Source organism: Narcine bancroftii, chromosome 4 (genome assembly GCF_036971445.1).
Source record: "Narcine bancroftii isolate sNarBan1 chromosome 4, sNarBan1.hap1, whole genome shotgun sequence".
In the NCBI taxonomy this organism is placed as follows: domain Eukaryota; kingdom Metazoa; phylum Chordata; class Chondrichthyes; order Torpediniformes; family Narcinidae; genus Narcine; species Narcine bancroftii.
Window position 1 is genome coordinate 313,948,367 of NC_091472.1, and position 20,670 is coordinate 313,969,036.

The following is a 20,670-nucleotide window of genomic DNA, read 5'->3' on the forward strand; positions in this document are numbered from 1 at the left end:
TATGAGGCATTTTGTTGATGCAGAGAGGGAGCACCTGGAACATGGTGCTGGGGTGGACAGAGAGACATAAAATCACTGCCACAAAAAATGGAAGAGGTCCTTTGGCCACCAAGCTGGTATTCTGGGCTAGTCCCATTTGGTTCATATCCTTCTATGTCCATTGATCATAATGTCCACTGAATGTCAAAATTAGGCCTACTTAGAACCATAGAACATTACAGAACAGAAACAGGCCCTTTGGCCCTTCTAGTCTGTGTGAACAATTTTTCTGTGTAGCCCCACTGACCTGCACCCAAGTCCACAGCCCTCCATGCCTCTCCCATCCATGTGCCTGTCCAAATCATTCTTAAATGTTAAAAATGAGCTCACATTCACCACTTCAGCTGGCAGCTCGTTCCACACTCCCACCACTCTTGTGTGAAGAAGTTCCCCCTCATGTTCCCCCTAAACTTTTCTCCTTTCACCCTTATCCTCTTGTTTGTATCTCACCTCCCCTCAGTGGAAAAAGCCGACATACATTTACTCTGTCTGTCCCCCTCATAATTTTAAATAACTCTATCAAATCTCCCCTCATTCTTCTACACTGCAGAGGAACAGTTTCCTCTGGGGGATGGTAGAAACAGTTGCAAAGCAATGATTGAGGAATTGAGACAGACACATGAACAGGCAGGGAATTGTTAGATTGGCATTGTGGTGAGAGCAGACATGAAGGGCTGAAGGGCCCTATTCCTATGCTGTGTAACTGACCGTCAACGACCATAATTAAAGTGGTTAGAATGAACATCTGAAAGGAGGTGAGGAGAGAGGGAGGTCACAGGAGGGAATTCCAGACTTTTGCGTACCAGACAGTTCAGAATGCAACTGACTTTGGAGAAGGATACACGAGATAGAGCTAGAATTAGGAATAGGGTGAGAAGAAGTTGTAGAGATTGGAAGGAAGCAGAAGTAAATAGAAATATCATAAAGCATAGAACAATGCAACCCAATACAGGGCCTTCAGCCCTCAATGTTGAGTGAACCGATGTAAACCTACTCAAAAACTAAACTCTCTCTACCTCATAACCCTGTATTTTTCTTTCATCCATGTGTCATAGTTTTAAACTGAAGGGGGAAATGTTTAGGGGGAGCATTCTTCACCTAGATGGTGGTGGGAGTGTGGAATGAGCTGCCATCTCAATCGTGTGTTTTAAGAATAAATTGGATAGATATATTGGATTGGAGAGTCCTAGAAAGTTATGGAATGGGAGCAGGTCAGTGATGCTGTAGCATTCTACGGGCTGTCTAAGTGTCTTCTAAATGTCCCTATTGTACCAGCCTCCACCTTCACCTCAGGCACCCAATAATCTCTGTGCAAAAATCTTACCCCCGACGGCTCTCCTAAACTTTCCTCCCTTCACTTTGTACCTATGTCCTCTGGTATTTGCTATTCCTGCCCCGGGGAAAAAGGTGTCTGCTGTCCACCCTGTCGATGCCTTTCATAATCTTGTCAAACTCTATTAAGTCAACTTTCATCCTTCTTCGCTCCAAAGAGAAAAGGTCCAGCTCTGCTAATCTTGCCTCAAAAGACACATTGTCCAATCCAGGAAACATTCTGGTAAATCTCTTCTGCGCCCTCTCCACAGCTTCCATATCCTTCCTGTAATGAGATGACCAGAGCTGAACACAATACTCCAAATGTGGTCAAACCAGAATTTTATAGAGCTGCAACGTGACCTCTCGACTCTTGAACTCAATCCCCCGACTAACGAAGGCCAGCACACCACAAGACTTCTTACCTTATCAATCTGTGCAGCGACCTTGAGGGAGCTATGAATTGGGACCCCAATGTCCCTCTGTTCTTCCACACTGTTAACAATCCTGCCATTAACCACATGCTCTCCTTTCCAATTCGACTTTCCAAAATGCATCACTTCACACTTACCCAGATTGAACTCCATCTGCCACTTTTTTGTGCCCAACTCTGCTTCCTGTTTCTAATGGTAATGTATTGATTAACTGTGGTCTACTATCAGACAGAAGCAAACACACAAAACATAAACTCTGTACAACAGGCTTTATTTGACATAAACTTCCACAGAGCCAGCTGTGAGGAGAGCTGCTGTAAACTCTGAGGGTGTCTTTGAAGGGCCGTCTCAGGCTTATATCCCGGAGGGTGATTGGCAGCCGACCGGGTGGGACTTGATCCATTCACATCGGCTGACTGACAGCTGGCCAGGTGTTGTCTTGTCCTCTTACACTCCTGCAGGTACAGAGGTCACCCCCTGCAGTAGGCTGGTGGTGGACCCCCACAGCTTCAGCATGAAATCGTCAGATGCGTTACCCCCCAAACGGTAACATTAGCCTGTCCTTCGATGCCTTATGCCCTGGTGCACATTTTTCCTCTTTCGAAACGTAGGTCCTTAGTCGACATTAAATATTTGATCTGGTAAATAACCTTCCTCCTCGATAATTCTTTTCAACATTTCAGGAAAATCTCTCACAGCACTCGTTGCTTTCACCTTTAATAGGATGCCAATTTGCCCTCACTTTGAAACGAATGGCCCAACCCCTACCTGCAAAAAATTTTTCATCACAATCTCCTTCTCGTGCAACTGTTAAATCATTTTTGAGCCTCTTCCTCCTCTAAAGTAAGTCTATCAGGCATATTGCGCTGACTTTGATTGTCTTACCAAATGATCAATAGATTTTACACTTCACTAATTAAACTTACCAAATGATCAATAGATTTTACACTTCACTAATTAAACTTACCAAATGATCAATAGATTTTACACTTCACTAATTCACTAATAGATTTTACACTTCACTAATTAAACCACTTTGTTGCTGAGTAATAAATGCAGCTTTCATCAGGACTGAGCCTTTCCCATGTCCCATTATTCTCACTTTATCCTTTAAAATGGTTCTATATTTGACTGTGGAAAGTTCTATTTGGATGGGGAGAAAATTCAGACCTCGGAGGTGCAAAGGGACCTGGGTGTCCTCGTGCAGGGAAACCTAAAAGTTAGGGACCAGGTGAAACTGGTAGTGAAGAAAGCGAATGGTATGTTGGCCTTCATTTCAAGAGGAATAGCGTAGAAGAGTAAAGAGGAGTTGATGAGACTTTATGGGGCACTGGTGAGACCGTGTGCAGTTTTAGGCCCCCTATCTTAGAAAGGATGTAATGTTGTTGGAGAGGGTGCAGAGGAGATTTACCAGGATGATTCCTGGAATGCAGGGGCTAGCGTATGAGGAACGTTTGGACTGTATTCGTTGGGAGTATGGAGAATGAGGGGGGATCTCATAGAGGCAGTTCGAATTTTGAAAGGTTTTGACAGAGTGGATGTCGATAGGATAGTTCCCTAATTCCCTAATTGGGTGAATCAAGGACAAGGGGCACAGTCTTAAAATTAGTTATCCATTTAAAATAGAGATTAGGAAGAACTTCTTTAGTCAGAGGGTCGTGGATTTGTAGAACTCACTGCCGCATACAGCGGTGGAGGCCTGATCACTAGGTATCTAATTGGTCGGGGCATCAGGGGATAAGGGGAAAAGGCTGGTAATGGAACTAGGCCTGAGTAGTCCAACCAGTTCAGCTACTCCATACCAACCCGAACTACGCTCATGTTAAATTCCCAGATGGGAGTACTGACACTGTACCCCGAAGAGATCTGGCCTCGCCTGGTTCGTCCTTTCCTCACACCCCTACTCAGAGTGAACCTGAGAGATTGGGCTCACCACCCACCCCCCCCCCCCCACCCCAGCCTGTGACCCCTAGTAAGCTTTCAGATGGGCATGCTGAGGCTCCACGGCCTCATGCTGGCGATTCTGGAGTGGGTCCAGAAGTCGGTCCTTCCCACACTACAGACCCAGGACCTGTACCAGTCCCCAAGGTTGCAAAGGAGCCACCTATTTTGAGAAGAAGCACCAGAATTTGTAAACAACCTGATAGGCCGACATATTCATAAAACATCTCATTATATTTCGATTACTTGCTAGATACTGGCGTATTTTGGCTGTTAGTGTATTCTCAAGGCCAAACATGGTATCCATGTATCGGTTGCTTCAGTCTTTCCTAGGAAATCAAATTTCCTTTTGATTTTAACCCTTCTTCTGCCGGGGGGAGACTGTGGTGAATGTCTGCCAAGCTGCCTGTCTCCCCCCTCTATACTAACACTGGCTGTGCATTATCTCTACTGTTAAGGACACTCCCCTTGGGTATAACTGTGTATGCACCTATTGTCTTTCATTATTGTACCATGAGTAAAATGGTACCATAATAAAAGCCATCAATATCTTTCGGTTCGCTGGATACCTCCGCAAATTTAAGGCTCTGGCAACTTTCTCGTGGATGTAGCTGTCAGTACTCCCCGAGTCTATTAGACAATCAAGAGTCTCACCAAGCTTAGGGTAGAGTTGCGGAACAGACTTGATGGGCCAAGTGGCCTGCTTCTGCTCCTTTATCTTGTGATATAATGCTTTTCCAATGACCCAGGGCACTTCACCTCTTCCCGATCACTTTATTATTTCCACTTTATTTTCAATTGTGATTGATTTCCTTTCCTTTGATCCATCACCATAGCTTGGATCAGATTTACGCTTTGGAAGCACGGCGACAAGGGTAAATAAGAGAAAATTTAAGCCAATTACAAAGCTACACTTTTTTTATTAAATATTTAATTGTTTGCATCACTACAGGAGAAAATGAATAAAACATTAATCAAATATCGATAGCCCAATGATACAAAAAAAAGTACTTTTATATATTTTCTCCCCATTCCCCCCCCCCACCCAAAAGTAGGAAGAGGAAAGAAAAGAAACACCTACCATTTAATACACAATAATATTAGCATAAACAATCATTAATTGTTTCTAAAAATGACTAATTAAGAGGAGTGGATAAGATAGAAGAGGTGGATGGAAAATTATCCATAAAATCCATATATGGTTTCCAAATACTATAAAAATTTTCAACTTGATTCCTTAAACTATATGTAATTTTTTTCCAAAGGTATAGGTTTGCATCTCATCATAGCATCGACTTAATAACACTTCTCTGTCCTCTTTCCATGATATCGCTAGACATTTCTTTGCCGTTGCTATTGCAAGACTTCAAAATATTTCTTGGTATTTGTCCAATTTCAATTTTATATCCTTATCATAAATACCTCCAAGTAAAAATATTCTTGGTTCCTTTGGTATCTTTATCTTCTTAATTTGCCCTAATAATAAACTCAGTTCATTCCAAACCTTTCCACTTTTTCACAAGACCACACCGAATGCAAAAAAGTCCCTATTTCATTCATACATCGAAAACACTTATTTGAATAATTAGAATTAAGCCCATTTAATTTGTGTGGAGTTTAATACAATTGAAGAAGAAAGTTATATTGAACCATTTGATATCTAACATTTACTGTATTCGTAACATGTCATAATATAACTTTGACCGAAAAAACAACACACTTAATGGCAACGTGATCTGACTTAATATGGTGAACAGCGTTCTCCTTCCTCCTTCTTCGAATCTCTGAAACCACGTGTAGTCCATTTGTAAGTACGAGTTGTCTGTAAGTCGGACGTTCTTAACCCGGGGAACTTACTGTGTACAACATCCACCGCATCTCCTTTGTCCAACCTGGATGTGGTCACCTCTACAAATTGTCGTAGGTTTGTAGGCAAAATTTTCCCTTTGAGGAAACCATGCTGACTTTGGCCTCGTGTACCTCTAGGTACTCCATCACCTCATCCTTGAAAATCAACCCCTACAACTTCCCAACCACCGATGTTAGCCTAACAGGTCTACAATTTCCTTTGAGGGTGGTAGTTCATTTTCCCCCTGAAGACATTTGTAAACCAGATGGGTTTTTAGCAATTTACTGTTAAATTCAGAATTTACTGTTGTCCATCACAGCCAGTGGTAACTAAAGCTTTGGCCACCCACCTTGAATTTGTCCATACCTCTTTCAAGCACGCGATCTGCTGGAAGCGCTCTGAGCACCCACCATCAGCTTGTGGTGATACAACCACTACACTGGCCACACTCCTACCAGCCAACTGCAGGGGCAACCACTGTACCTGTAGGTAGGCAACCTGGGAGGCTGGCCCCACTGTCAATCACCAGCCCATATAAAGACTCGAGCTGGCCCCTTCCTAAATCAGTCGGGCACGTGGAACCAGAGGCTACACAGACCTGGTGTTCACCTGGCATTCAACTTTAAGGTGATTAAAGCCTGTAGTATAGTCTTGTGTTTGTTCACTGCACCACAGCGCTCCACACAGCGGGAGAGAAAAGGTTTGTCAATATTGCGGGCCAGAATGCTTCATCGTTGACCGTTTTTCTTTCATGCTCTTCGATCCGCTGAGCTCCTCCAGCACATTGTACATTGCTCCAGCAGCAAAACTTGACTGCACTCCTTCCCCACGATGAAACAGTCTGCCCTTGTGGGGATGCGCAGCTCTAATGACTTTTCATCAATCAAAAATCAGACCTGAACATCCAATCATCCGACTGGCAGGCGCTAGACAAAGTCTACAATGAAAACTGTGAATGGCGCAGAATTCCGTCCTAATGTGTACATTCCTCCCTTATTAATTCACACGAGATTACCACTCGCTCTGCGCTGAGGTTCAATTTAGAAGCTGCTGCGATCGCTCCCCTTTTCTGGAACACCTAATAATAGTGTGAGGAATGGCCGCCAAGACATCTGTAATGATGACTTAGGCCAGTTGTGATCATTTGATGCCTGACCTGATTCTGGGCCACAGCTTTGGGAGCCAAAATTTGACTAGGTGACGATTGCATTAGTGGCTGGCACAGGATGCATGGAAATTCCTGGCATAGAACAGAATACTACAGCACAGTACAGGTCCTTTGACCCACGATGTTGTACTGACCCATATATACCCACTAAAAAAAAACCCTCTATTTTTCTTCCATCCACGTGTCTGTCTAAGAGTCTCTTAAATGCCTTCCAACCTCCACCACCACCCCTGGCAGGGCATTCCATGCATCCACTACTCTCTGTGTAAAAAATCTTCCCTCCCTTCACTTTGTACAGACATTCTCTGGTGTTTGCTACTCCCCCCTGGGGAAAAAGGTGCTGGCGGTCCACCTTATAATCTTGTAGACCTCTAAGTCACCTCTTGTCCTTGACTCCAAGGAGAAAAGTCCCAGCTCTGGTAACCTTGCCTCATATGACATATTTTCCAATCCAGGCAACATCCTGGTAAATCTCCTCTGCCCCATCTCCGCAGCTTCCACATCCTTCCTGTAATGAGGTGACCAGAACTGAACACAATTCTCCAAGGGTTTCCCTGCCCATCTTCATAAAAACCACAATGCCTGCATGCCAAATTAAACATGAGGTCACCTTGTGCCAAGTAGCTGAATTTTTGTCTCTTAAACCGTACACGACCATGTCTCTCTGAAAACTAACTTGTACAGGAACTTAAATATATTTTTATATACATTAATTTTGGATCCAATTTTCCCCTGCAGCCGCTGCAACCGTGTCTGCCTGTCCCGCATCGGACTTGTCAGCCACAAACGAGCCTGCAGCTGACGTGGACATTTTACCCCCTCCATAAATCTTCGTCCGCGAAGCCAAGCCAAAGAAAGAAAGAAGAATTTTGGATCTCTATTTATATACGTTGCTTGTGTGTAGGATGTATTATGTGTCTGGTGTATGAATTATGGTATGGAGATGCACCATTTCCATAAGACATAGGAGCAGAAATAGGCTATTCAGCCCATTGAGTCTGCCCTGTCATTTAGTCATGAGCCGATCCATTTTCCCACTCAGCCCCACTGCCCGACCTTTGATGCCCTAGTTAATCAAGAACCCGTAGCTGCATGCTACTTGAAAGAAGACACACACACGTAGCGTATTCAGGTTAAGCTCTGAGTTTTATCGGGGCTCAGGCCCGACTTTCATACTTGCACTGTTCCCGCCGTGGCCCCTCTTGGCTGACATCACAACATGTATAACAAAAGCGGGTTTCCCACACGCAGGTACTTTCCTTCATAACAATGCCCTTCTTCCCCGCGTGCTGTTCTTGACTAATGGCTGCGCAGCACCATTTTTGGGTCGCTGTTGCGGAGAAAGAATCAACTACCGACACCAGGGTAATGCTTCGGAAGAGTTTTATTAGCAAGATATCTTGGAGAGCATGCCCAGCACCCAGCCTGAGCTTGCTCTGCTCACAGCCAGTTTTAACAGAGTTTATATACAATAAATGGCAGTGCATTCCTGCATGTGGGCTTCCTGATGATAGGGACAGGGGTCGTGGGTAACACAATCAATCTTTCCTCGACTTGACTATCTCCCACTGTCAGGATGGTGGATTGTGAAACAGGGTCAGTCATAAGGGTCCTGGACACCCCAATGCTACCTACAGTTTTTTCTCTCAGGGGTAATCCTGTGGATGATGGCACAGATGACATGGTGGCCCCGGTATCCACCAACATCAAACTCTCTTTTCCCCTCCAACCGCACATTAAGCATAGGCTGGGTTTCTCCATCTAAGGACAATTGGAGGAGGGGGGCCTGTACTACCGGCCCCTCCAGGCACCCCTACGGGTTGGGCTGCTGAGAGGAGAATTGGGGCCGTTAGTTACAGTCCTGGCCCGCAAAGGGATTTTGATAAGGCCCAGGGTCTCTAGGGCAATGGGCATCCTCTTTGCCATCCTCTTCCCCAGGGCTGGCTTCTACGTTCCTGTGCCCAATGACCCTTCATTCTGCAATTGCAGCGCTGATCCTGGGTCTTATCCCGGGGCCTGTCCCGCTTTCGGTCACCCTCTCCCTTATGTTCGTTCTTTGTACACATATAAAACTGCCCTGTTCGCTTCTCCTTCTGGGTGAATAACCCTTCTCTGTCCATATTAGTCAATACAGTAACAGTGTTAGCTCAATTCTTTCCCTGCCAATCCAATTGCTTCATCTTATACATTTTGGCATTTTGGGGTAGCAGGCAATTTAGCAAGGTCTGCACAGCCAAGGATTGGTTATCTTGTGAAGGTACCCCAGCATCTTCTTCCCAAGTGTTTTTAAAACAAACCACAAATTCAATTGTTTATTTCCCACCTTCTGGAAGCAGCGCGTTACTTCTCCCATTTTCTCCTATTGGGACTAGGAAAGATTCTTTTACTGCCTGCCAGTGGGATCTGTAGGCAGCTTGTAACAGCATACGGATGTCGCCGGGCAAGGGATGAAGATGGCGCTGGTTTGTTGCAGCCAATGGTGGAACGCTATGGGTCTCCTTACTGGGTCTGGTGCTGCTCTAATAATGTCCTCTGCCTCAGGCGGCATCCAGGTCTTTAGTATGGGGGCGTCTCCGATCATTTTTTGGGGCATTTGACTAGTTGAATCTGGCTTTTCCTTTGCTCCCCCTACGTGTTGTTACTCCAATCCTTTCTCAGACCTGGGTTCTCTGTGCCCTGAAGCATCAGGCGCCAAGGCAACATTCACTTCCCACGAAACAGGAGGTTCAGCCTGATGCACAGGCCTAACGGGTGCCCCATCCCGCAGCCTGCTGGCATAAGCCACTGCTGCCTGGACCAGGTTGTCCCAGTCGCTTCCCCTTCCAGCAGATAACTGGGGATACAGGTCGACAGGAGGCGTGGAGGCCATGCCAGGAGGCGCAGATGGTGCTCTGGAGGAGTAAGAGAGTATGAAGGGGCCTTGGGAAGCTCCGAATGAGGGTCTGTCCCTTTTCCTTCTTTTCCGGTCGCGGGCTGATGCCGCTTTGCGACCTCTGTCCACTTATTAAAACACCCATTAAAATATCTGAGATCCCAAATGGGGTCTCCTCCTTCACTATTAGTAGATTCTTTCAGATCTTCTATCAGCTTTAAATTAAAACTTCCCCCATACGACTATTCATTCGTGAACCACCCATATAGATCATTACTGAACAGGACAGCATAATTCCAGTTTCCCTCTCTCATCACGATGTCAGCTGGCGAGCCCAGAGGCTGCAGAGGATCTCCTACCAGTTGGCGATGTCTCCATAGTTCCTTTCCTTGGGTCTTTAGTGGCTTTCTTCATCGGGGTCGTTGTCGTGGCCTGGGAACAGACTTGTGTGCTCGACCGGGAATAGTTGCCTTGCTGAGCCGATTTCCCATCTTGGTCTTCTGTTAAATCTTAACAACAGTTAAACAATATATACACAGTTGTCAGTTCCCTTGCTTTAAAGCGCGTGCACCGGTGCCTCTTCTGTCCACGTTGTCACCCTGGGTACTACTTCTCCGTCTTCCCCCCATTTTAAATAGAGAGACTGCTACTCTCTGTACATCACCTCACCCTCTCAACCAGGGATCTCGGTGTGTGAGCCTCACCTCACCCTCTCAAGCGAGGATTTCGGTGTGTGAGCCTGCCTCACCCCCTTTCAGCTAGGTTCTTGGCTAGGGCCGTCGCCCACTCACTCCTACGGGACCCTCAGTCCCAGGTTCGTGATCCTGTCAAATAGGACCCTGCTCGCAGCGCCAGATTTGTTGCGGAGAAAGAGTCAACTACCGACACCAGGGTAAAGCTTCGGAAGTGTTTTATTAGCAAGATATCTTGGAGAGGATGCCCAGCACCCAGCCTGAGCTTGCTCTGCTCACAGCCAGTTTTAACAGAGTTTGTATACAATAAATGGCAGTGCATTCCTGCATGTGGGCTTCCTGTTGCGGACAACCTGACAATAGTTTATCACTCAACATTTGGCAATAATTGAATCATTGTTTCCCAGAATTCCAAAGCTTATCATGTCTGCAGATAAATCACAACCTTGAGGTTCCCTGCCTCCACTTAAGCAATATGCAACTAACATGTTCTTTTATTTTTGTTTTTTTTTTGTCCTTAAACCACATAGGCTATGACTTTATATCCCAAGTTATTTGTTATATGTACTTCTGAAGCAACAGATTCTAACGTATAATTACTATCAGTTTCTAATAGTTAGAGCAGTGCAATTTGTTCTTGTAAGCAACTTATGGGTGAACCCTTTGTGTTCAGATTTTCCTCCACAGTCACTGGCCTTTAAGCTGCCCTTGTCGTACGCCTGCCGGTTCACTTGTTGGGGCTAGTGCCGCTGCGCGGGCTGCTGGCCTTTGGTTGCGCTCGCCACCCAGAGCGCCGGCTCGATCGTCGCGAACCTGTCAAACTCTGCCTAAAGTACATCCAATGACCCAGTCTCTGCAACTGCCTGTGGCAACAAATTCCACAGATTCATCTCCCTCTGGCTGAAGAAATTCCTCCGCATCTCTGTTCTAAGCGGACGCCCTTCAATCCTGAAATTGTGCCCTCTATGAGGAGTCACGTGATGGAGTAGTGGCCGGTAGGAGAATACCAGGCCTCTCCAGAAAAGAGGAAATAAAGTGAAGAAAACATAAAGTTCAAGAAACACAACAAATAAAAGATAAAGTTGTGGAGAAAAGAAAGAAAATGGCACCCAAGAAGGAAAAAGTAAAAACAACGGGAAAAAAAGAAGAAAAGACGCCGGAAGAGAAAGGAGAAGGCCTTACCTGCATGAAGAAACAGGGAGCCGTCGTGGAGAAAAGAACCTGTTCCCTAAGGTTGGTGACAACCCCGCAGAGTCATGACCTCCCGACCGCTGGACCGCAAACAGAAGTGCGCAACTGTGCATGCGCAATGCGCACACTAAGGAAAAAGAAAACAGCGACAGGAAGGGGGCCCAGCTGAGGAGCGGGCAAACACAGCCCGACCAGCTGAGGGATGCCCGACATCAGGGCTCTCAGCTGGAAGAAGAGGAAAGTGACAGGAAAGGGATTGATAGGAAAGAAGAGCAGCAACAGAAGGCCCAACAGATGAGTAGCCCAGAAGAAGAGGAGCAGCAGCAAGAAGAAGCCCAGCAAAGTGAGACTGAAGGCAGGGTCAATTTTGTCATTTAAGAAAGAGTTGGATAAGTATATGGATGGGTGGAGGATGGAGGGATATGGGCAGGTAAGTGGGATTAGAGGAGGGGACTTGGATCAGTGCGGACTAGAAGGGCCAAATTGGCCTGTTTCCGTGCTGTAATTGTTATATGTTATATGGAAACACTCGACGATCTCACATAAAAAACATTTTTACCCAAAAAACCCCACATAATTAATTGAGGGATAATCTCATGGAACCGGAAGAATCAAAGGAATTATTTATAAATTCAATCCTAATGTTTGAGCGTACACGCTCCAAATCTGTAAAAAAGTAGAATATTTTATTAGACGACTCTTTGCCGGTTCGAGTATTTCCTAATTTCAAAACGTGCCAGCTTTAAGGAAACGTGAGGACAATATTCCGAATTATTAATCCAATAAACCAAACATTGTAGATGCAGTTTAATTCATAGATAAATGGATAAACATTTTGCATAACTTCGCATTAAGATTTCTATAACGATGAATAAACAAAACATTCGGCTACATTTAAAGATATAACGAAATTCAACTTTAAAGAGATATACAAGAAGAAATAAGACAAAATAAGACAAATTCAAAGAAAATGATCTTGAGCTCACGTCTCCATGGTTCGTCGAGAATGAGATGCAAGCTCTTGGTCTGGGTGGATATCACTTCATAGTCACTATGGTAACACTACAAACAATAGTTCTCTTAAAGAGACAGACACAAAATTAACTAAGAATCAAAAACTCAAGGTTTTAACCTTTACATATTTACCTCTCAAATTCTAAGTAACTTTTTTTCTAAAGGGATACAACTTTGAATCTCTGTGTGCCATCTTCCTAAAGAAACATCTGATTTCCAAGTAACAGCAACACATTTCCTCGCTAATTAACAAATTTCAATTGAGAATCTGATAAATCTAATTTAGGAAATATATTTCTAAAATTCCTCATCAAGAATATTTCAGGATTTAATGGAAAAACAGCACCTGTAACTTGTTGCAAAAAATTACATCTAGAAATCCAAAATGGTTTGACTTTTGAACAAGGCTGAGTGGAGAAAAGTTCCAATTTCTTCACCACATCTAAAACATCGATCTGAAATATTTGATTGCAATTTTTGAGGCGTTAAAAGAGCTGCAGTTTTCCAGCTTTTCTCATCAATTACTCCGGTCTAATGCATATTTGGAATATACAGTCAGTTTGTTCCTCCATGGGACAAATTTTCTGCCATTCTTGTCTGTCACAATAATGACATCCAGCATGGGAACAGAACATTGATTACATTTTTGCAAAATTTTTAATTTTTAAAAATTTAGACATTCAGCCATTTTGGCCACCCAATTACACTCAATTAACCTACAACCCCAGGTACATTTCAAAAGTGGGAGGAAGCTGGAGACCCCGGAGGAAACCCAGGCAGACTCAGGGAGAATGTCCAAGTTCCTTACAGAGAGTGCTGGATTCCAACCCTGATCTGGTCCCAGTCTCTGGCACTGTAACGTTGTTGCGCCAACTGCTACACCAATCGTGTCGCCCAGGTAAAGTAAAACATGAAAGAGTACAGACAGCATGACTAAAGTAAAAACACAATCTTCTTCTTTGGCTTGGCTTCGCGGACGAAGATTTATGGAGGGGTAATGTCGTCAGCTGCAGGCTCGTTTGTGGCTGACAAGTCCGATGCGGGGCAGGCAGACACAGTTGCAGCGGTTGCAAGGGAAAATTGGTTGGTTGGGGTTGGGTGTTGGGTTTTTCCTCCTTAAAGATACATATCCGATGTTTCAGGCTTGAGCCCTTCATCAAGGTTCAGATAACAAGGTGGACACTGATCCATGTTTATCCCACCTTCCAACATAAGGATATTACTGGGTCTGGGGAGGTGCGGGCATTTCTCCAAGGCAGAGGTCTCTGAGAGGTGACATTATAGAGGTTTATAAAATCATGAGGAATTGAATGGTTACATTTTTTTTCCCCAGTTAGGAGAATCTAGGACTAGTGAGGTTTAAGGTGAGAGAGGACAGACAAAGAGGATCTAAGGGACATAAAGTACTTTTTCCATACAGACAATGGCAAATGTATGGAACGAGCTGATACAGCAGAGCAGTGGTTCTCAACCTTTCGTTTCCCCACTTACATAGTACCTTAAGTAATCACTTACTAACCACAGAACACCTATGCCATAGGTCTGTGATTCTCAACCTTTTCCTTTACACTCACAACCCACTTTAAGTAATCCCAATGCCATCAGTGCTCTGTGATGAGTAAGGGATTGCTTAAGGTGGGATGTGGGTGGGAAAGGAAGGTTGAGAACCACTTCTCTTGACCCAATTGTTACTGAAATTATTTTGCTTGAGAAAAATTGTCGTTGGTCCATTTCCTTTGGAGTTCTGAAACCGTCCACATAACGAGTCAATGAGGGATGATTAAAACAGTGGTTTTCAAACATTTTCTTCCCATCCACATCCCATCTTAAGCAATCCCTTACTAATCACAGAGCACTGATGGCATTGGGAATACTTAAAGTGGGCTGTGAGTGGAAAGAGAAAGGTTGAGAACCACTGCAGCAGAGACTGCTACAATTAGAGCATTTAAAAGACATTTGGACAGGTACACGGAGAGGAATATAGGCCAAACACAGGGAAAAGGGAACCAGCTCAAGTGCGCAACTTGGTCAGCACGGACGAATTAAGCCAATGGGCCTTTAACATGCTGCATGTAATTCCATGTCAATTTCAGCCCCATTCCCATGCTGACATGTCTGCCTACGGTCTCATGCATGGCCAGGCAGAGACCACCCAAAAATTGGAGGAACCACACCTCGCCGTCTGTCTGGGTGCCCTCCAACTGGATGGCGTTAACATCAATCTCTTCGGTTTCCATTAGGTCACCTCCCCCCCCTCCATCTTTCCCCATCCTCTAACTCTGCCTCCCTCTTTCTTCCTTTTTCCCTCTTGACTCCTTTCACAGAGCCAAAATCTGTTCTCACCATTCCTTTCTGTCCTCTTATAGAACAAAGAACACTACATCCCAGTGCAGGCCCCTCAGCCCTCGATGTGGTGTTGACACATATATCCCTAAAAAAAATGTACTAAGCCCACCCTACCCTGTAACCCTCTATTTTTCCTTCATGCATGTGTCTAAGTGCCTCTAAAATGCCCCCAATGTTCCAGGTTATCATATCCAATTAACACCTTTTGTCTGTTGGTCTGGACTCCTCCCTCTCCCATTCCTCCCCCTTTATCCCTCTCTCTTTTTTTTAAAACTCATATCTCCCTTGAAGAAGGGCTCAGGCCTGAAACGTCACTTCTATATTGTTACCTCCTATGAGCGCTGCCTGACCTGCTGAGCTCCTCCAGCATCTCTCTAATTTTACTACAATCGCAGCATCTGCAGACCTTGGTGTTTCACCCGCTAAGACCATGGCCTTCTCTGCTTAGTCAATTATGGAACTAAACACTTAAATGCCGTTTGTAACTCTGCATCCACCACCCTCTCCGGCAGCGTGTTCCAGATGATAAAGCTACCACCTTTCTCCTCAGATTTCCTTTTAAATCATATACTTAAACATAAAGGGTCTATCTTACCTATTTCAGTAGCCGTAGCAAGTAAGAATTTTGGTCCATCTGTTGCACTGCGGTCTGTTTTTCATCTTGTTGTATTTGTACAGGGAGATGATAGTAAACTTTTTTTAAAATGTATTTTTTTTAACCAAACATGGTCAATTACAAAATTAAAAATACAAGTGCATTCAATATTTACTTCAAGATGGTATTAACTCAGTCTCCCCAACCCCCCCCCCCCCCCCCAGGACTCCAAAGAAAAAGAAATGAATGAATAAATATATAGAAAGCAAGGAAAAGATAAGAAAATAGCAAAAAAAAAAGGAAAACGGGTTGGATCGCTGAAAAGTGACACACACTCCACAGATCACAAATTCGTATTCGATTTAATTTTCTTTGGAGAAGATCAATGCTGGTCTCAAGTGCTGGGAAGAACTCATCCAAAGATTTTATGCCTGAATTTTGGAAATAGGGTTGCCAGATTTGTAAAAAAAAAGTCGGACTTATTTCTTAAGGCGTTGGCGATCTTCTCCAGGGGAATACAACGATGTATCTCTGCATTCCCCCTTGCCATGCCCAGATGTGAATCAGTCTTCCATGGAACAGCTCTGCATTCTCTGTCCATTGCTAGTGGAATTTTAACAAATTCTATTTCATATTTGGACAATTTCAATTTGTGTCTTATCCCTAGAAAAAACTAATTCTGGGTTTTGTGGAAATTGAGTTACTGTAAGCTACCCAAAATTAATATGACAAGGTTGAATGTTAAAAAAGTTCCTACCTCTATGGAAAATAGAAATGAATGGAAACATTTTGTACTCGAAAACAATTACTTTTACTTTATATTGCTACAATTAACATTTTGTATTTACTCTGTACTTTTAAACATTTACTTTTCTTCTCTTCTTTGGCTTGGCTTCGCGGACGAAGATTTATGGAGGGGTAATGTCCACGTCAGCTGCAGGCTCGTTTATGGCTGACATGTCCGATGCGGGACAGGCAGGCACGGTTGCAGGGGAAAATTGGTTGGTTGGGGTTGGGTGTTGGGTTTTTCCTCCTTTGCCTTTTGTCAGTGAGGTGGGCTCTGCGGTCTTCTTCAAAGGAGGTTGCTGCCCGCCGAACTGTGAGGCACCAAGATGCACGGTTGGAGGCGAGATCAGCCCACTGGCGAGAGTCAATGTGGCAGGCACCAAGAGATTTCTTTAAGCAGTCCTTGTATCTCTTCTTTGGTGCACCTCTGTCTCAGTGGCCAGTGGAGAGCTCGCCATAGAACACGATCTTGGGAAGGCGATGGTCCTCCATTCTGGAGACGTGACCCACCCAGCGCAGTTGGGTCTTCAGCAGCGTGGATTCAATGCTTGCAGACTCCGCCAGCTCGAGTACTTCGATGTTGGTGATGAAGTCACTCCAATGAATGTTGAGGATGGAGCGGAGAGAGCTAGGAGCCGTAGATGATGCCGGTAGAGCACCCATGATTCGGAGCAGAACAGGAGCGTGGGTATGACAACGGCTCTGTACACGCTGAACCATATGTATCCAATTAGCAACCCTGTACAACCATGTACCATTTATGGGTAGTGAGAAGTGAGATGTAGCATGTGATAAGAACTTGACAAGTCAGAGGAGACTCCGCTAAGAAGTTGGGGGGGGGGGAAAGATAGAAAATAATAGTGGCTGAAAATGTCATGGTCCTGAAACATGGTTAGATAGGTAATACTAAGCAATACAATATTCCCTTGCAACCGCTGCAACCATGTCTGCCTGTCCCGCATCGGACTTGTCAGCCAGAAGTGAGCATGCAGCTGACGTGGACATTACCCCTCCATAAATCTTCGTCCGCGAAGCCAAGCCAAAGAAAGAAGAAGACTAAGCAATAATGGTGGCAGATTGAGAATCAATGTGTAGCCAAGATAAGGGACATCATGGATTGAACTATCAAGGTCAGGATTTGACATAAAGGAGAGGAACCATGCTGTGTTCCGTGTTTGATCAGTGACTTGTTCTCTGATTGCTTCAGCCTTTACTTGCAAATAAAGGTTTAAACTTCTTGAAGATTTCTCCGTGTTGCCCGATTCGTTTTTGGACCTCAGAAAACCACACCTCCTCACCAGATCCGCCAGTGTTGACAGCCCACGCCGGCTGCCCCTGCCCGGACGTCCCACGCTGTGGGGCGGGGGCAGGGGTGAGGGGGGCTGTCAGGTGCTCGTCATCCCCTTAGCAGCCACTTTCAGGTGGCTGCATTCAGGTACACAAAATCTATGCCCTCTGATTGTATCTATTTAGGTTATTATCTCGGAGGATCTTTCCTGGGCCCAACACACCAATGGCATCATGAAGAAAGCCCGTCAGCGCCTCGACTTCCGCAGGAGTTTGTGGAGGTTTGATATGACACCAGAAACCCTGGCAAATTTCTACAGAGGTGTGTTGACCGGCTGCATCTCGGTCTGGTCCAGGGACACCAATACCCCTGAGCATAAAGCCCTGCAAACAGTCCAGGACATTAAGGGCATGGCCCAGAACATCTACAGGGAACGCTGCCATTTTGCTTTTAAGTAAGCTGCAAGGGTCAGATTTTAGGGCCGACTTATACAAAGTTGTATTTCGAGTCGTCCTATACGCCGGCCAATACGGCCACCCATCTCCGGCGGCGGCGGGTCTGCGCCTGCGCCTTGTGCCGGGCCCGGAGGAGGGGCGGGGAGACGTCGCCGACGTGCCATTGTCGACGTCGCGATGAGATCAGAGGCTGCGCGTCCGGCGGCGGGTCTGCGCCTGCGCGTTGTGCTGGGCCCGGAGGAGGGGCGGGGAGACGTCACCGCCGTGCCATTGTCGACGTCGCGATGAGATCAGAGGCTGCGCGTCCGGCGGCGGCGGCGGAAGAGAGGGCGGGCGGGAGAGGAGACGCGGCAGCAGGTGAGGAGACTGTGGGGGGCGGGGGATGGGGGATGGAGCCCCGCTGTCCCGCGGGCTGCGGGGCGACAGTGTAGCCGAGCTCAGCCCAGGATGATACATTGTTGCCGCTGCTCGCCCCGGGCACGAGCGCCAGCCCGAGGGCGCGCTCCAGTCCCCGCCGCGCGACCCCTCAGCCTCCTATTGGTCGCCGACGCTGTCAGTTGGCGACGCGCGCTCTGGGCTGCGCCCCGCCTCTCCGTGTGAGGCCATTCAGCCCGTCGTCCAATCCTGGAAAAAGGAGAGGCGTCGGATCCACTTCACTGGCCCTGTCCCATTGGTCAGCAGGTGCCTCGCTGACCCAGGGACAAGGCTTAAATGTATTGTCCAAAGAAGTTTCTGTGCAATAGTCCATACCGTGTAAAATTTGACCCCCACCTGCCCGCCACAGCTCCCAATGATGCCCCGACCATGGGTTCTCACCTCAGTCCCAACCCCCACCCATCCGAGCTCCCGACACTCCGACTACAGGTTCTCACTTCGGTCACAGCCCCCCCACCCACCCACCGGAGATCCCGACGCCCTGACCGCGGACTCTCACCTCGGTCACAGCCCCCCCCCACCCACTGGCGATCCCGACGCCCTGACCGCAGACTCTCACCTCAGTTCCAGCCCTCCCACCCATCCGAGCTCCCGAAGCCCTGAACCACATAGGCACTTACCACGGTCAAAAGTTGAATGCGTGTAATAGTTAACACCCTAAATTTTACTCTAAAAGTTGGTCCACAAACCTCGGCTATTACACGTGTGTATATGGTGTGTACTTTGACAATTAATCTGAACTTTTTGGCCAAACCCTTCATCAGGACTCGATGCTTTCCACGGATGCTGTCTGACCTGATGAGTTCAATTATGGCATGACTTCACATACAACCCTGAGATTCTTATTTATCTTGTGGGCTTATCAATACCATTAACTGTAAACAAACTCCAAATGTGGTTGTAAATATAAATTTTCTGTAGTTGACTGCTACAAAGAAAGACTCACAGTGTGGGAGGTTAAGCTCTGAGATTTATTGAGGATGGAAAGGCAGTAGGAGTTCCCGCCATTTATTTGATTGGCTGTACGAATAACAATATCGGGTGGGAACATTCTTGCATGTGAATACCCTTCTTCCCCAACCTTTTATTGATCTGTTAGCTGGGTAGCTAGGCCAGTGCCATTTTTGGTCTGCTGGTCTTGTACTGTTCCAGCTTTCAACCGTGCCGGTTCTCTGTATTAAGGGACGTACTACAGTGTGTTATGCTGTTGTTTACTACCGCGCAATGTGCCGGCTCGATCTCCGCAGTGGTGGGCCGCCGCCGCAATACAGTAATAACTAACAAGCATGCGAGTTCTTGTCTCTAAATGATCAGACAAAGATTCGTCATCGCGTTACCCAGTGCCCATGGTATAATTATCCACTATTGTTCAGTCTGATAGTTGAGGGGTACTAACTATTCCTGAACCTGGTGGTGCAGTCTTGTGGCACCTATACGTTTTTCCTGATGGTAGCAGTGAGAACAGAGTGTGTGCTGGGTGGTGTGGATCTTTGATCAATGCTGCTCCTCGACGGCAGCGTTCCCCGTAGATGTTCTCAGTGGTGGGGAGGGTTTTGCCTGTGATGTCCTGCCCTTTCTCCTCAGAGGTGTTGGTGTCCCCATTCCAGGCCATGATGTTGATGGTCAGTACACCTTCCACCACACCTCTAAAAGTTTGCCAGGGTTTCTGATGACATTCTGAACCTATGCTAACTTCTGACGGGCTTTCTTCACGATGCCATTAGTGTGTTGGGTCCAGGAAAAATCCTCTGAGATAGTGACTCCCAAGAACTTGTGTTTGCTCACCCTCTCCACCTCTGATCTACCTATCGATACTGGATTGCACAGCTTTGGTTTTCCTTTCCAAAATGTCTACTTGGTCTTCTGACCTTGAGTGCAACGTTGTTGTTGGTGCACCATTCAGCCAAGTTTTCAATCTCCCTCCTATTCGCTGACTCATCACCCCTTTTTTTATACGACCCACTACCGTGGTATTGTTGGCAAATTTGTAGATGGAGTTATTGTTGTGCCGAGCCACACAGTCGCAGGTGTAAAGTGAGTCGAGCAGGGGGCTAAGAACGCAGCCCTGTGGTGCTCTGGTACTGATGGAGATTGTGGAGGAGATGTTCTTACCAATCCTTACTGATTGTGTTCTGGAGGTGAGGAAATCCATGCTGCAATGACACAGATTGGATAGATTTTTACATAGTCGGGGAATTGAGGGATATGGGGAAAAGGCAGGTCGGTGGAGATGAACCGATCATCAGATCGGCCG

At 46.0% G+C, this 20,670-nt stretch overlaps 1 protein-coding gene and 1 long non-coding RNA gene across 8 annotated transcripts in view; one reads left to right on the forward strand and one right to left on the reverse strand.

The window, feature by feature from the left end:
* Nucleotides 1-2,093: 2,093 nt before the first annotated feature.
* LOC138760218 (uncharacterized) lies at nt 2,094-15,516 on the reverse strand. The gene is made up of 3 exons (XR_011355516.1): nt 15,453-15,516; nt 4,380-4,578; nt 2,094-2,552 (listed from the first exon to the last, which is right to left on the reverse strand). It is a non-coding gene; the product is annotated as an uncharacterized lncRNA (long non-coding RNA).
* A 2,720-nt stretch (nt 15,517-18,236) lies between these two features.
* dnajb2 (DnaJ heat shock protein family (Hsp40) member B2) overlaps nt 18,237-20,670 on the forward strand; it is a 46,122-nt gene continuing 43,688 nt past the window's right edge. For 4 of the 7 annotated variants that reach the window (XM_069935972.1, XM_069935970.1, XM_069935971.1 and 1 more), the window contains exon 1: nt 18,238-18,338. The gene's annotated coding sequence lies outside the window, so the exon portion shown is untranslated. Of the gene's footprint in view, nt 18,339-18,558; nt 18,695-20,670 lie in introns of those variants that run through there. The other 3 variants (XM_069935968.1, XM_069935966.1, XM_069935967.1) reach the window with 2 other exon arrangements.